General features: G+C 37.6%; 1 long non-coding RNA gene across 2 annotated transcripts; it reads right to left on the minus strand.

Annotated features, from left to right (window-relative positions):
• On the minus strand, positions 2,071 to 12,321 carry LOC107617057. Of its 2 annotated transcripts, none has more exons than XR_002354445.1 (3): positions 12,231 to 12,321; positions 4,382 to 4,508; positions 2,071 to 2,118 (listed from the first exon to the last, which is right to left on the minus strand). It is a non-coding gene; the product is annotated as an uncharacterized LOC107617057 (long non-coding RNA). The 2 variants fall into 2 exon arrangements; XR_001614777.2 differs by lacking the exon at positions 12,231 to 12,321 and adding an exon at positions 4,618 to 4,695.

Here is a 13,817-nt window from a genome sequence, read left to right on the forward strand (position 1 = left end):
TGCATGATAGGTTGCATGTTAGTTAGAATTTGTATATATTTTACCATCTCTTTTTATGTTAGGACCACTTGGTTAGGGTGATGATTTCTTTTCCAAAAAAACTATTTTTAGGGCACCCTATCAATTTGAAATTCTTTTTTTCTGTTGAACTTACTTGAAGAATTTATTTTGGAACATGGTTTTTGAGCTAAGAACACAAGCATGTGAGTTTTGAGCCTAATTGTGTGGTTACATCATATAACCACTTATTTTCCATTCTTGTGTGCATTGTTCTTTTTCTATGATTGTAATCTTTGATTTGTTTGATTCTTTATTTCCATTATTCCATGTATACATGCATTTATATGATTGAGCCCATCATTTCATTTAGCTCACTTACCAAAATAGCCTACCTTTCATCAACCATTGTTAGCCAATTTTGAGCCTATTTAATCCCTTTTGTTCTTAATTTTAGCACATCACTACCCCTAAGTGAAAAATAATACATGTCCCTTAATTTGGATCTTTGATTAGCTTAGGCTAGTGAGGGTGTGTATCATTTGGGTATGGGAAACTTGGGACATTAGTTGAGGTAAAAGTGTAATTTGTATTTTTGATAAAAAATTTTGGGAATTGGGTACATGCTTATGCATTAAATATGTAAAACCATATGCATTGATACGTTTGTATATACTTTTGAAAAAAAATGTGAAATATATATATATATATATATATATATATATATATATATATATAATTTTGAAAAATAAAAGAAACAAAAAAAATTGCAATAAAAAGGGGAGAAAAATGCCCCAAAGTAAAGTAATAATAACAATGCATATGGGATGTGAATTAAAAAGAATGCATGAGTATATGAAAAAGTGGGAATCATGGGTAGCTAGGTTGTGTATTAGAATTGTATAGGTTGTTACATGTGTTAGGTGAGAGCTTAGGCTAATCAAAGATACAAATTTCGAGCTCACTTGACCATATGCATCCTTACCTTTACCCTAGCCCCATTACAACCTATGAATAAGTCCTCATGATGAATGTATGCGTGCATTGAATAATTGTTGATTGTTAGATGAAAAAAAAATCATGAAAAGCATGATTAGAAGAGAATTGAGTGATCAACCCTATACACTTGAGCGACTAGAGCGGATACACTTCCTTGTTCCCGGCTTTCATGAGCTTTTCTTCTTGCAAGTCTATTTATACTTTATTTTGATATTTAAATTGGTAGGATTCATAAATCATCATACTACTTGGCCCTACATGTGCATATGTGTTCTTGGGGATTGATTTACTTTTAACCAAGTAGGTAGAATCATTTTGCATTTAGTTACATTCATATAGATAGGTGCACATAGTTTATTTGCATTGAATAAATGTTCATAGCCCTTTTCTTTTCCTTCTTTATTCTTAGCATGGGGACATGCTTGGTTTAAGCGTGGGGAGATTTGATAAACCCCAATTTTGTGGTTTATCTTGTGCTTAATTTGGGGGATTTTATCACCTTTTCTCACATTTATTCAATGAAATAGCATGGTTTTGCAATTCTCCCTTGATTTGTGCTTAAATGTGAAAATATGCTTTTTAGGACTTAAAATAGCTAAATTTAATCCACTTTAATTCCATTCGATGCTGTAATATGTTTGTTGAGTGATTTCAGGTTCATAAGGCAAGTATTGGATGGAAAAAGTGAGGAGAAAAGCATGCAAAGTGGGAGAACTCATGAAGAAATAAAGGAACCGTAAAGCTGTCTGTAACACCCTAACTAACAAAGCTCATGCTTCCGGCTACGCAACTCTGATAGCTCGGACATTACGACGACACTTATAATATTTAATACTAAAATATGAGCCTGTTTAAAACTTTAGACCGCAATACCGCTCCCAAAATACTTTCGTTCGATAACATACATCCATAGATACCATACAACTTACAAAAACTCATAAAGGATACATCCATATATATACATAGATATATATATCATATTACAAGCATTAACCAATACAATCCCTAACCCTCTTACAGAATATATCAAGATATAGGCGAGGGTACAATAATTAATCTAAAGCAATACAGAGCATCTCAACAACAACTAAATAAAGCCTTCGTGACTTCTGCGCCCATATCCTAAAAGGGGAAAAATGTAGGGGGGTGAGAACATCATCCTCGAAAGGGTTCTCAGTAGAGGGTTTTTGGGAATTACTGTAATAGGATACGTGAAGATAAACCGTACCAGTGATTAATAAATGTCTTATGCCTCTTTTAAAAAACAACGGTTTACAATAAAAGTAAAGTCGGAAATCTTTTCTGAAAGAGGAACCATTCAATTCTCAAAAAACTCAAAAGTCTTTCAAAACGGTTTATCTATGCTGAAACAAAATAGCCTTTCATATTTTATTCCAAACCAGAAACACAAAACCGAAATCAACCATCGATTCATCTCATTCCAACCACGGCCCTAGGCCCAAACAATTCAACCATCAACCAATCACCACAGTCCAACAGAGTCCCAGTAGCAAAAACAAATAAGAAGATGCAAGCACAAACAAACAGTTATTGCAAGTAGAACAATTAGCAATTAATCACATAGGCAAACCAAGTATAATATGCACACTCAAACAATGTCACATAGATGCATATGATGCATGCCTGTCCCTAGTGGCTGATGATATCATCTGTTGGTAATAGAGGCAACCCGACAAGTCCTGGTAGCTAACCATTGGACTGTCCCTCTGTCGCGCATCCCCAACTCGAGTTATACTCAATATAAACTTGATCATACTCATGATCCATATCCAACACCCTCACTTGTGTATATTCACTTGGGCGAGCTCATCTGGGGCTTTCACAGTGCCCGGCCACACGTACGACATAGGGTCAAAAGAGCTTTGAGTCTCAACCTGGAGCACGTGGTGGCTAGCCACTGCTTCCTCCCAGGGAAACCCTCATCTCCGATAGTGGAAGTGCAAACATTCACAATTATCAATATCTCAGCATATATGCATTCATTCTCAGCCATGGATCAACATCCATCTCAGCCATCCCGCTCACGATTCAATCTAGAACCAGCCAATATTCATAATTATACACAGCCATTCCAGCCCATAATCAAAACAGCACTTCCACCATTCAAAATCATCAAATTCATAAAACCGGCATTTAAGCCATAAATCACTTTTCTCAAGTCATTTCACTTTGAAATCAAATTTCAACTCTTTTCAGCCTTGGCTTTAAAGATCTCATTTCTCAAATCATCTCAGGCTCATAAGCCACTTTTACTCAAGGTAAATTCCCTTACTTCTTTCAAGCCGTTTCCTTTACTTATGCAAAACCAACTTCAACCCCATGATAAATTCTAGAACATTTCAACTATTCAAAATTGTTTTAGTCTTGCAATAATTCAGAATTTAAAGAGTACTTAAAACATTTCTCAAAACATTTCAAAATGAAACTTGTCAATAGACATCTAGGTTCTTTCAAAGTCATTGAAACTCCTCTAATTGAAACCCTCAAGTCAAATTCAAAGGCATTGCCCTTGTCACATTTAAAAACAGCTTTAAAACATAAGTCTCATCTAAATAACTTCCTCCTGAAAGAGATACAATGCCTTTCTTAAGAAGCAAGACTAAATCACAATTTCCTCTTTAATAATTCATTTCAAAAGCATGAATCATCATTTTCTTGATAATTCAAATAAAATAGTAGAAGTTTTTAACTCATCATTTTTCCAGACAACATTCAACAAAGACTCGGATTTTATACAAATTTCGGCAGTACCTCCCCTAAAACTTGGACTTTTGCCACTCGGTTTGGGTCCCAACAAAACCATTCTAGAATCCTTTTCAACAACCCAAAATCCAAAATCAATTCAAGGCAAGCTAAATCCAACAGTCATCTCAATTCCATATTTCAAGGAAACTGTCTCAAAAAATCACATCGTTATCAGCCGAATAAACTCATTTCTAAAGCTTTAAAGAAACGGTTCAGTAACAAAACCGTTTCAAAATCACACCAATATCAACTGAATCAACTCATTTCCAAAGCTTTAAAGAAACGGTTCAGCAACAATCATTTATCAAACCAGATCATTTAAAGCAAGCCAGGCTGAATTCAAGAGTGTATTCTATTTTTCACATTCTCAAGAAAATCCATTCAACTCAAATCGATTTCCAACAAATTAAGCTCGATCTTAAAGCTTTAAAAGAATCAACTTCAAAAGCATTTCTTTTCACAAAAACACACAACAGTCCAGTCAAACAAACACCCATAATCATACAAAACAACTAAACAATACATATGACTGATACAAACACCAAATACACATCCTTACATCAATATCCATATGTAATAATTCTAATAATAAACTATAGTTTTTGGAAATCGCCCCTACCTCAAAACGCAAAACCATAGCCCAAACGCATCAAAGAGTCCTTTCCGTCTCGACCCGAAATCAACAATCAGAATCCCGGCTACCAAAACCTCAGCTCCAAACCGTTTTCTCAGCAACCACAACGACTCTAATCGTAATATATAATAACTGAGATTAACTCTCATAACAACAAATGCTACAACTCCTCAACGTATAACAGAGCAGTAACTAGAGGGCTTTCAGATCGAAATGCTTACCGAACCGAAGGAACGGCTGAACCGAAACAACGGCGGTCTCTGAACAGGTTCGACAGCAGCCCCAGGAGCCATCCTAGGTGGCAACGGTGATCAGACTCCGGCGACTGAAATCAATATGCAGTGATTGTAACGTTTCTGAAAACTCAAGAGAAACGAAACCCAATGCTTAAAACCTTACCGGCAGGATTCTCCGGTGATGGCAGAAATAGCCAGAGGCTTCGGCGGTGGTCCCAGAAGTCACGAAACCACTCCCGACTGCTAGGAACACAAAGGCGCAGCTCCCTTCTCCAGCGGCGACACCTGCGGCGGTGGCTGGTGCAGCAGCTCACAACGCAAGTAGCAGCGGCGGCTTGAACCTCTTTCTTCCCTTCGGATCAGATCGGGCGGACCAGAGCAGCAGGACGTAGGAAATGATGACTGCTCAGACAGCAGTGACGGCACACGACAGCGCACGACGGCAGCAGCGAGTTTCTCCCTGCGCGCGCCAACTCCACGTCCCTCTCATGGTCTCTCTCTCCCCTCTGGTCGCGACTCACGGCGGAGACATGCCTGACAGGAATAGAACCCTAGGCGTCGTGAAATGAGAAGGGCTAGAAGCACAGGCGGCGATAGCGGGGCGCGGCGCGATGGTGTGGCGCGGCGCTCTTCTACCTCCTCGGCCAGACGACGGCACGATGGCGGTGGTGAAGCCCAGCACGTAGCGCAGTCTCTTCCCTCCCCTCCTCTCCTTCTTCTCCTCCACGGATTCCGCTTCTCCCTTCCCTTTCTATTTCTTTCTTCTGTTTCTTTCCTTTCATGGAGAAAGAGGAAAAGAAACTGTGTGTGCTGCTGTCTGTGGATGAAAGGGAAGACATGGTAGGGTTTTGGCTGCTGGGATGAAGGTTTTAGGGTTTTATTCATTTTTTTGAAAACTAGTGTTATGGGCATTATAGTAATTTCTAATAAAATTGTGGATAATATAGTAATTGAAACCCACATTAAATCCAACACTAATTGTATATAGAAAATACTATTTGCTCACCAATTTTACAAACTATTTTCCATAAAATGCCCAAATCAAAATAAATAGAAATAATATAATCAAACCCTTTATTTTCTAAAGTAGTAGTATTAATATTTAAAATATTAATTATTTAACTCAAATCATATAGAAATCCTTATTATTTCAGAACTACCCACTTTATAATTTGAATATAGAAAATAATCCAATAATTGTAAAATTGGATAATAATCATAACTTATCTCAAATTCAATAAATCAAAACTTGCCTTAATTATCTTTAATAGAGAAATTTCGGAATTTAAAGCAACAGAAACACTGAATTTAAAATTAGCTAATGATAGCCCCTTTTCAAAGGTTTCGGGTCTTACATTCTACCCACCTTATAAAAATTTTCGCCCTCAAAAATTGATGCAAAACGAAAGAAATTTTATAACAGTTCACCCTTAAACACACTAAAGGAAGAAAAAAAATATCTCATCATATAAACATATATACGATTTTCAAATACTTTGATTGTCATATGCATAAGGGTGCAAAGGTAGGGGTGTGATTGCAAAGCAAACGTTACAAGATAGGCTCAATGCAAAATATCATATGATCTCAAAGCTTTACAAAAACTTGAGGTGCCAAAATAGGGTGTAAATCAAGATAGGCGTTCACAAAGCAAAGTGGTAATTAGTGTGGTAAAAGGCTGCAAAGCATGTTGGTATTTAAACAGTGGCATAACGTTCGCTGACTTCTCGTTCCCACTTCAGAACTTCAATTTCCCAACTCCACCAATCATTTTACAACCTCAGCCAATCATAAGCCTAACAACCGCAAAACCGTTCGCAAGGAACAGAACACCCACAACTCATAACGTTTCACACCTACCGCTTCAACTTCCGTATACACCTATCACGTCTCAAAGAACTAACGCATCGTGTTACTACGTCTACAAGTCGTACTTGATATCAAAACAATTCTCGAGTCTACTCAGAAGGATACAAGATTCAGAAAGGAGAGACAATTGTCAAAGATACTACTCATAGGTTTGAAAGAGTATATGTAATTCCAGATAAACAAGGATGTTCAAGCAATGAAGTTTGCTAGACACAATACAATTGACAACTTCAAAGATAACCCTTGGATCAAAGAAGTTCAACAGGATCAATAGGAAGGAAACCATCGCATCAGTTTGAAACAAACTCAAGCCGAGTCGAAGAAGTATAAGGTTTACATTAAAGAACACCTCAGACCCAAGACAAAGCTCACAGAACTCAAGAGCGTATGCAATACCAAGTAAGCAAAGATGCTCAAGTAGCGAAGTCTGCTAGAAGTGAATCAATTGACAACATCAAAGATAACCCTTAGATCAAGGAAATTTAATTGGATCAATAAGAAGAAAACCAGCGCATCAGTTTGAAACAACTCAAGCTGAGTCGAGAAAGCATGAGGTTTACAGAAGAGAATATTTTAACCCCAAGACAAAGCTCACAGAACTCAAGAGCAAGATTAAAAATACTTCCAAATACATTGTTCATAAAAGAATCGAAAACTTGCGGAAAATCACTTTGCAATTTAGAAGAAAAGCTCAATAGCAAACATTCCTCAAGAGGGCAACAAAAGCAATAACGTGGCTTTTCTCTAATTCAACTTCATGTTGAAGTAGATTATGTAGAGTTTTAAAAACAAAATGCACCCAGATTTGGCTAAGAGCAAAAATATTTTCATCAAATATTTTAGAAAGTTAGTTGGGTGCACAATCTTAACCAAAAGTAGTCACAAAAAAAATTCAGAAGAGAAATCAAATGCTTGTTTAAAAATTTCCAAAGTTCATATTCAAACAAGCATGTATAAAAATTATAGCAAAGACGAAAAAGAAAATTAAACTCTTTTTAGAAAGGAAATTCCAAGGTAAAAATTTGCTTACAATCTGGTAAGGAAATAAGTGGTGCGTTACAAACAAACCGGTTTCCACTAAACAAAGAAACTTTCTAAAACCTCATTTAAATAGCGCATGTCAACTTTAAAACAATTTTGTCAAAAATTGAACAATGGTTTCAATTATAACCAAGCAACTGAAAAATAAGTTCGATTTGGAACTTCTTCAAAGAGAATTCAATCTGCTTTATAAAATTCAAAACAAGATTCCAAAAGTATACTTGAAATCACCATGTCACAATAATATTCAAGAAGATTAGGATGTACTTGAAAATGAGTCAAGCCATACAAGAAAAGATCTTAAACCAAGATAGTTCAAACAAGATCCCCTAGGCATGAGACTTCAAACAAGCTTTCAATTGATTCAAAAGAATACAAAAGTCATAGGAAAATACAACCCAATCATTAGTAATTTTCCCCAAGGATAAATCTTTGACTGAAAACTCTTGTAAAGACAATGAGAGGATAAATGATGCACTATTTTTGAAACGAATCAAACTGACTCATATAAGAATGAGATTCACCAGAGAAGAAAAACCAAGATCAATGGAAATGTTCACAAAATGTGAAGATTAGTTAAAAACAAAGTCAAGTATGACACTCATAGAGATGGAAGGTTTAATAGAGAATTTAGTCCGTCCATAGGAAGAAAGCTATGAGTCCAAGATTTTCAAAAGAACAATAATAGCATAAACCATGTAGTATGCTAAACCAAACTCAATTCAAAATAAGTTAAGTGAAGCTTATCAAACGAAACTCAACCGGAATAAAAGCGAAAAATCAATTTCTTTCCGAAATTCTGAAAAATACCTAAATACATAATCAAATGAACATGTGTACTGGAGCTATAGTAGAATTACTAGAAAGTCAATTTACTTTTAAAGTAAGTGCAGTTCCGTAAACCATTAAAGGTACAGGCGAGGTATTAAAATAAGTAGTTGTTAAACTGTGTAAGAAATCTTCAAAGTTTCACATATAGATAAGTATACATCTATTCAACAGCAATTTTCATAAAAATCTCAAAATTGGCTGTGATCACAATCAAATAAGAGAAAAACTGAATCAACAATTTCTCTAAGAATGTACTCAAAATCAAGAGTTAAAAGGCACAGCGCATTAAGACAAGTTCAAAGCTATATCAAAGATTACGTGAATCAAGAAGAACTCAAACAGAGAAAGATAGATGTAACAAGGATTCCAAACAAGCATATGCAATTGAGATCAAACAATAATGCATATGAATAGAGAAATAGAGTGGAAACATCCAATTACTTTTCAAGAGGAGTAGCAAACAAGAACTTCAAGTTAGGATATGAAAGAACAGGTCGACTCGAATAGATTTTCAAGACACACAACTGGATAGCCTCGAGAAATAGTTTCCAACGTTCCCAAAACCCGCGATTCGCTTTACTCAAAACTCGTATAACATCTATGATAACCCATCAGTGCCTTCATATACATAATTCACTAGTATTAAGCCGGCCAAACTTAATACCAAGAATTATGCAATGCAAGACTAACAGCGTTAATCAATAGACCGTCATGTGCATAAAGCTCTAATTATCGTCACTCGACAAGACCTAGTACATGACAAACGCTCAGAGTATGCAATCGAAGCATAGTCGGTCCATTCCTCAGGCTCTACATGAAGGACTGCTCTGATACCATAATGTAACACCCTAACTAACAAAGATCACGCTTCCGGCTGCGCAACTCTGATAGCTCGGACATTACGACGACACTTATACTATTTAATACTAAAATATGAGCCTGTTTAAAACTCTAGACCGCAATACCGCTCCCAAAATACTTTCGTTCGATAACATAAATCCATAGATACCATACAACTTACAAAAACTCATAAAGGATACATCCATATATATACATAGATATATATATCATATTACAAGCATTAACCAATACAATCCCTAACCCTCTTACAGAATATATCAAGATACAGGCGAGGGTACAATAATTAATCTAAAGCAATACAGAGCATCTCAACAACAACTAAATAAACCCTTCGTGACTTCTGCGCTCATATCCTGAAAGGGGAAAAATGTAGGGGGGGTGAGAACATCATCCTCGAAAGGGTTCTCAATAGAGGGTTTTTGGGAATTACTGTAATAGGATACGTGAAGATAAACCGTACCAGTGATTAATAACCGTCTTATGCCTCTTTTCAAAAACAACGGTTTACAATAAAAGTAAAGTCGGAAATCTTTTTTGAAAGAGGAACCATTCAATTCTCAAAAAACTCAAAAGTCTTTCAAAATGGTTTATCTATGCTGAAACAAAATAGCCTTTCATATTTTATTCCAAACCAGAAACACAAAACCGAAATCAACCATCGATTCATCTCATTCCAACCACGGCCCTAGACCCAAACAATCCAACCATCAACCAATCACCACAGTCCAACAGAGTCCCAGTAGCAAAAACAAATAGGAAGATGCAAGCACAAACAAACAGTTATTGCAAGTAGAACAATTATGCACACCAAGTAATCACATAGGTAGTTAATCACATAGGCAAACCAAGTATAATATGCACACTCAAACAATGTCACATAGATGCACATGATGCATGCCTGTCCCTAGTGGCTGATGATATCATCTGTCGGTTATAGAGCCAACGCGACAAGTCCTGGTAGCTAACCATTGGACTGTCCCTCTGTCGCGCATCCCCAACTCGAGTTATACTCAATATAAACTTGATCATACTCATGATCCATATCCAACACCCTCACTGGTGTATATTCACGGGGGCGAGCTCATCCGGGGCTTTCACAGTGCCCGGCCACACTTACGACATAGGGTCAAAAGAGCTTCGAGTCTCAACCTGGAGCACGTGGTGGCTAGCCACTGCTTCCTCCCAGGGAAACCCTCATTTCCGATAGTGGAAGTGCAAACATTCACAATTATCAATATCTCAGCATATATGCATTCATTCTCAGCCATGGATCAACATCCATCTCAACCATCCGGCTCACGGTTCAATCCAGAACCAGCCAATATTCATAATCATACACAGCCATTCCGGCCCATAATCAAAATAGCACTTCCACCGTTCAAAATCATCAAATTCATAAAACCGGCATTTAAGCCATAAATCACTTTTCTCAAGTCATTTCACTTTGAAATCAAATTTCAACTCTTTTCAGCCTTGGCTTTAAAGATCTCATTTCTCAAATCATCTCAGGCTCATAAGCCACTTTTTCTCAAGGTAAATTCCCCTTTTAAAAACAATGCCACTCTCGACACCCTCTTTCCAAAACTTCCATAATCATGGCAAGTTAAAAATCTCTTTGAGATATTCAAAATCACCCATCCAACAATGGAATTTTATAACAAAAGTTTCTCGGCAGAGTCCCAAGTCTTTAGGGGAGAATAACATAACTCATTTCGCCAAATTCATTTAAAATCATTAAAACCTTGGCTTTCCGATTTGAGTAATAAAATAGGATCTAAACCAAACCGAGTCACATAATCATTTACTTCTTTCAAGCCATTTCCTTTACTTAGGCAAAAACCAACTTCAACCCCCATGATAAATTCTAGAACATTTCAAATGTTCAAAATTGTTTTAGTCTTGCAAGAATTCAGAATTTAAAGAGTACTTAAAGCATTTCTCAAAATATTTCAAAATGAAACTTGTCAATAGACATCCAGGTTCTTTCAAAGTCATTAAAACTCCTCTAATTGAAACCCTCAAGTCAAATTCAAAGGCATTGCCCTTGTCACATTTAAAAACAGCTTTAAAACATAAGTCTCATCTAAATAACTTCCTCCTGAAAGAGATACAATGCATTTCTTAAGAAGCAAGACTAAATCACAATTTCCTCTTTAATAATTCATTTCAAAAGCATGAATCATCTTTTTCTTGATAATTCAAATAAAATAGTAGAAGTCTTTAACTCATCATTTTTCCAAACAACATTCAACAAAGACTCGAATTTTATACAAATTTCGGCAGCACCTCCCCTAAAACTTGGACTTTTGACACCCGGTTCGGGTCCCAACAAAACCATTCCACAATCCTTTTCAACAACCCAAAATCCAAAATCAATTCAAGGCAAGCCAAATCCAACAGTCATCTCAATTCCATATTTCAAGGAAACCGTCTCAAAAAATCACATCGTTATCAGCAGAATAAACTCATTTCTGAAGCTTTAAAGAAACAGTTCAGCAACAATCATTTATCAAACCAGATCATTTAAAGCAAGCCAGGCTGAATTCAAGAGTGTATTCTATTTTTCACATTCTCAATAAAATTCATTCAACTCAAATCGATTTCCAATGAATTAAACTCGATCTTAAAGCTTTAAAAGAATCAACTTCAAAAGCATTTCTTTTCACAAAAACACACAACAGTCCAGTCAAACAAACACCCATAATCATACAAAACAACAAAACAATACATAGGACTGATACAATCACCAAATACACATCATACAAAACGCAAAACCATAGCCCAAACGCGTCACAGAGTCCTTTTCGCCTCGACCCGAAATCAACAATCAGAATCCCGGCAACCAAAACCTCAGCTCCAAACCGTTTTCTCAGCAACCACAATGACTCTAATCGCAGTATATAATAACCGAGATTAACTCTCATAACAACAAATGCTACAACTCCTCAACGTATAACATAGCAGTAACTAGAGGGCTTTCAGATCGAAACGCTTACCGAACCGAAGGAACGGCTGAACCGAAATAACGGCGGTCTCCGAACCAGTTCGGCAGCAGCCCCAGGAGCCATCCTAGGCAGCAACGGTGATCAGACTCTGTCAACTGAAATCAATATGCAGTGATTGTAACGTTTCCGAAAACACAGGAGAACCGAAACCCAATGCTTAAAACCTTACCAGCAGGATTCTCCGGTGACGGCAGAAACAGCCAGAGGCTTCGGCGGTGGTCCCAGAAGTCACAGAACCACTCCCGGCTACCAGGAACACAGAGGTGCAGCTCCCTTCTCCAGCGGCGACACCTGCGGCGGTGGCTGGTGCAGCAGCTCACAACGCAAGTAGCAGCAGTGGCCTGAACCTCTTTCTTCCCTTCGGATCAGATCGGGCGGACCTCCAGCAGTGGCGGCGGCGGACCAGAGCAGCAGGACGGAGGGGATGATGACTGCTCAGACAGCAGTGACGGCACACGACAGCGCGCGACGGCAGCGGCGAGGGCCTCCCTGCACGACGCCGACTCCACGTCCCTCTCATGGTCTCTCTCTCCCCTTTGGTCGTGACTCACGGCGGAGACATGCCTGACAGGAACGGGACCCTCGGCGGTGTGAAACGCGAAGGGCTGGCAGCACAGGCGGCGAAAGCAGGGCACGGCGTGACGGTGTGGCGCGGCGCTCTTCTTCCTCCTCGGCCAGACGACGGCGCGATGGCGGTGGTAAAGCCCAGCGCGCGGCGCAGTCTCTTCCCTCCCCTCCTCTCCTTCTTCTCCTCCACGGATCCCGCTTCTCCCTTCCCTTTCTATTTCTTTCTTCTGTTTCTTTCCTTTCATGGAGAAAGAGGAAAAGAAACTGTGTGTGCTGCTGTCTGTGGATGAAAGGGAAGACATGGTAGGGTTTTGGCTGCTGGGATGAAGGTTTTAGGGTTTTATTCATTTTTTTGAAAACTAGTGTTATGGGCATTATAGTAATTTCTAATAAAATTGTGGATAATATAGTAATTGAAACCCACATTAAATCCAACACTAATTGCATATAGAAAATACTATTTGCTCACCAATTTTACAAATTATTTTCCATAAAATGCCCAAATCAAAATAATTAGAAATAATATAATCAAACCCTTTATTTTCCAAAGTAGCAATATTAATATTTAAAATATTAATTATTTAACCCAAATCATATAGAAATCCTTATTATTTCACAACTATCCACTTTATAATTTGAATATAGAAAATAATCCAATAATTGTAAAATTGGATAATAATCATAACTTATCTCAAATTCAATAAATCAAAACTTGCCTTAATTATCTTTAATAGAGAAATTTCGGAATTTAAAGCAACAGAAACACTGAATTTAAAATTAGCTAATGATAGCCCCTTTTCAAAGGTTTCGGGTCTTACATTCTACCCACCTTATAAAAATTTTCGCCCTCAAAAATTGATGCAAAACGAAAGAAATTTTATAACAGTTCACCCTTAAACACACTAAAGGAAGAAAAAAAATCCGGTGACGGCAGAAACAGCCAGAGGCTTTGGCGGTGGTCCCAGAATTCACGGAACCACTCCCGGCTGCCAGGAACACAGAGGCGCAGCT

The sequence above is a fragment of the Arachis ipaensis genome, chromosome B09 (genome assembly GCF_000816755.2).
Source record: "Arachis ipaensis cultivar K30076 chromosome B09, Araip1.1, whole genome shotgun sequence".
Classification (NCBI taxonomy): domain Eukaryota; kingdom Viridiplantae; phylum Streptophyta; class Magnoliopsida; order Fabales; family Fabaceae; genus Arachis; species Arachis ipaensis.